Genomic DNA, 4420 nt, shown 5'->3' on the forward strand with positions numbered 1-4420 from the left:
GGATAGTGGTTATCAATTAAACCAGAATAACTGCATCTAAGAATGGCCTATTCATCTATAGTAGCACACAATATTTGCATTTGTGCGACAATATAAGGAACAATTATGCTATCAAGCATTTTTCCAAAGTGAGTAATTGAAGTTTTTATCCCTTTGTGTGCCATATTTGCTACCATGGTGGGATAATGCTCTATAGTCTTATCAGGGGATATATGTGGATGTATCCATACTAAAGGACCATCTTGCCATAACACAGCAGTTGGCAAATTGATGGTGCATAATATGCATAGGCACAAAGGTTCTTGCTCATTTATATGATTTAACTGTGCCGTTTGGATCACTTTTTCTACTTTCCTAGGAACATCAGAAGCCTCAGGTGTTAATTGTCTCAATGAGGTAATATGTGATTCTCCTTCTAAAATTTGAAATAAAGGTTTTAATTCCGAAGTAGGGATCCTTAAATAAGGTCTAATCCAATTTATATCTCCTAATAATTTTTGAAAATCATTTAGTGTCTTTAGATGATCTTTTCTTATACTAATCTTTTGTGGGGTGACATATCGTAAAGTAATAGTGGCTCCTAAAAAGTGACTAACATTAGACTGCTGTACTTTTTCTGGTGCAATAATCAAGCCATTATTTTTTAAAGTTTCATTAAGCAAGCCATAAGCTTGCTGTATACTCTCTTCTTCAGGTCCACAAATTACAATATCATCCATATAATGACAAATTTTTAAGGAGGGGAAACCATCCCTAACCGGTTGCAAAGCTTTTCCTACATATAACTGACATATGGTAGGGCTATTTGCCATTCCTTGGGGTAATACCCACCATTGGTACCTTTTATCAGGCTCCATATGATTAATAGAAGGCAAGGTGAATGCAAATCTAGGTTTATCTTTCTTATTTAATGGAATTGAAAAGAAACAATCCTTAATATCTACTACTATAATTCTCCAATCCTTAGGTAGAGCTGAGAGTAGGGGGAGTCCTCTTTGTACAGGGCCCATAACTTGCATTTGTGCATTGATGGCTCTTAGGTCATGTAACAATCTCCATTTACCTGACTTCTTCTTTACAACAAAAATAGGGGTATTCCAGGGTGATTGAGTTGGTTCCACATGTCCCAGGTCTAATTGTTCTTGTACTAATTCTTTAGCTGCTTTTAACTTCTCAGAGGGTAAAGGCCACTGAGGCACCCACACCGCGCCCTCCGTATGCCACGGAATTGGCAAAGGCTCCTCAGCGGCCCCTAGAAAAAACCCAGCCCTTTCTTGTCTGCTTTTTCTGTGGCTTTAACTGGTGAAATTCTACCTTGTAAATTTTTTCCAAGACCTACTCCAGGTATATATCCCATTCCTTTCATCATTTCCTTGCTTTTTTTGAGAATAGTCATTAGTTAGTATAAAGTTCATGGCTGACAACACATCTCTCCCCCATAAGTATACAGGTAAAGGGAGTACATAAGGCTGAAAAAGCCCTGTCCTTCCTTCTTTATCTTGCCATTGTAAGGATTTTGCACTTATAGTTGGGGTAGCCTCATATCCTAATCCTTGTAAGCTATGTGACGATTGATTAACAGGCCAATAAGTAGGCCACCACTTACTGGATATAATGCTTTTATCTGCTCCTGTATCCATTATACCTTGAAAGGTTTTTCCTTCTATTTGTAAAGATATGTACTTTCTTTTCAAACCTACTCTTTCTACCCTTGTACACTGCTTTTGCATATCACCTGTTTTCTTAGGTTCATTCATGTTCTTTAGAATGACTCCAAACTTGAGTTCCCAATTTTAAGCTAACTTTCTGTTACAATCAAAAGGCTGCCTGCCCCATTAAGAGCTTCATTTGAAATTGGCCCTCAACAGGGCTTTTTCAGTACTTGACTCCCAGCCACCGTGCAGCTAACTTATACTGAGACTGCGTTTTATAATTTTCAACATGAAAACAGAACAACAATCATTCAATCATCCAAACAAACACAAACATAAATTGACAGACATATAGACAATTTGGTGCACCAAAAACAGACAATAGAACACAGATATCCTATCCGGAGCTAAAAATATCTCCATAGGAGCCAGAGAGGAAGCAGGACGTCTCCCGTTTTCCTTCTGTCCCTAGGAGGGCTCTGAAATAGCTTATTTTCATTTTTTCTCCTTCTTCTTAGAATTTTGCACAGTGGCTGCTTCTAATAGTTACTCCTCTTTCCCTGATAGCTATCGTTAAGCCTTTGATGAAGGCTGCCTCTTTAGTCAAAGTCCTCGAGAGGAAGGTAAATTGACTTAATTTTTTGTTCTTCATTTTTTATATTGTCCTTCGTATCTTTATATTTTATATTATCCTTTGTATCTTTATTTTTTAGCTTCCTTTTTCTCTTTTTATATTTCTTAAGTTAATTATTTTTCTGCACGCGTCTTCTTTTTCCTTTCTCTCTGTTTCTGATATATCTTCCTGGTACTCCTACAAAGTCGCTGCCCTTCCTTAACAGCTGTTCCCACACAAACCCAGCAACAATTACCAGACCTACTGCATAAGAAAGCATACCTCTCAGAGACTTACCTTAATTTCTTTATACTTACCGGTACCACCGTTCCTCAGCTGAAGAGTTCTGAATCCACGCAGTAGGATCCTTTTCAGCAGTCTGTTTTACGGGAATCTTTATTAACCGCTCCTTCCCCGCGATGCAGTTCTGAACACTCCCTGTAGCAGGGGGTCTTAGCTCATGCCCGAAAATGTTTCTTGTCCCGAAAATGTTTTCGGCACCACTTCTTGCACGCGCCCGACTCGACCAGCAAGAACAACGCTGCAACAGGATCCTTCTGCACACGTTTATTGGGAGAGCTTGATTGCAGAGGTGAAGAGACCCCTAGCCCAGAACTGGTGCTGCTTATATAGGCCTAGGAGAGGCGTGTCTCACACCCGGATTGGTTATGCACTATGCCTCATTTGCATGTTCCTCATCTGATAGGTTACTCTCTCTCAGTACCTCACAGTACCTCATTATCGTACCTCATTTGCATGTCTCACATCTGATTGGTTATACTCTCAAAACCTCATTATCATGCCCGGGCCAGGCAGTGTCTTGGCAAAAAGCTTTACTGCATATGTACACATTGGTTGTTTTCCAAACTTATGCATGGTGGCCAGCAGTAGCCAGCACCACTCTGCAACGGCACATGTGGCTTCCCACAGATAGTTATTCTCAGAGACAACTTAAGGACTTTCAATGATTTTCAAAAATTGTTAGGAGATATTAATTGGCTTCGCCCCTATTTAAAGCTTACTACAAGGGAGTTGAAACCTTTATTTGATATTCTTAAAGGGAGTTCTGATCCTACCTCCCCTAGATCTTTAACCTCAGAAGGATTGCTGACCTTACAACTAGTGGGAAAAGCTATTGAAGAACAACTTGTCACTTATATAGATTACTCTTTGCCTTTACATCTGTTAATTTTTAATACGATTCATATGCCTACAGGATTGTTATGGCAAAAGTCTCCTCTAATGTGGATACATTTGAGGATTTCTCCTAAACATAATATCTGGCCATATTATGAAGCAGTAGCTCAGATTATTATCCTTGGAAGGAAGCAGGCATTAACTTATTTTGCAAGAGCCAGATATTATTGTTCAGCCTCACAGCATAGTTCAAGATATTTGGCTGAAACAGCACAGTTCAGATTGGTTGCTTGCTCAAATAGGGTTTAAAGGAACTATAGACAACCACTACCCTCAAGATAGGTTGATAAAATTTTTAAAGGTACATGAGGTGATATTTCCTAATATGACCTCTTTACAACCGTTACACAATGCTCTTCTGGTGTTTACTGATGGCTCCTCTAAAGGGCGAGCTGGATATCTTATAAATAATCAACAGATAATCATAAAGACTCCTGGCCTCTCAGCTCAATTAGCAAAATTAACAGCAGTACTGAATGTCTTTCAGTCTGTGAATGAGGCTTTTAATATTTTTACTGATAGTTGATATGTTGCACAATCGGTACCCTTATTGGAGACTTGTGGTACATTTAACCTTAATATGCCAGCAGGATCCTTGTTTTCACAATTGCAAAACATCATTCTTGCTCAAAAACACCTGTTCTTTATTGGCCACATACGATCTCATTCTGGTTTTCCTTGGCCTATATCTGCAGGCAATGATTGCATCGACAGAGCTCTAATAGGAGAAGCCTTAATTTCAGATCCTGTTGCTTTGGCCAAACGTGATCATGAAAAAAATTCATCTCTCTAGCCGTTAAGGCTCTGACATAAGATCACTAAGGAGCAGGCAAGAATGATTGTAAAACAATGTCCTAAATGTATTACATTATTTCCAGTGCCACATTTAGGAGTTAATCCACAAGGTCTTATGCCTAATCATATTTTGCAAATGGATGTAACTCATTATGCAGAATTT

Source organism: Mus musculus, chromosome 5 (assembly GCF_000001635.26).
Source record: "Mus musculus strain C57BL/6J chromosome 5, GRCm38.p6 C57BL/6J".
NCBI lineage: Eukaryota > Metazoa > Chordata > Mammalia > Rodentia > Muridae > Mus > Mus musculus.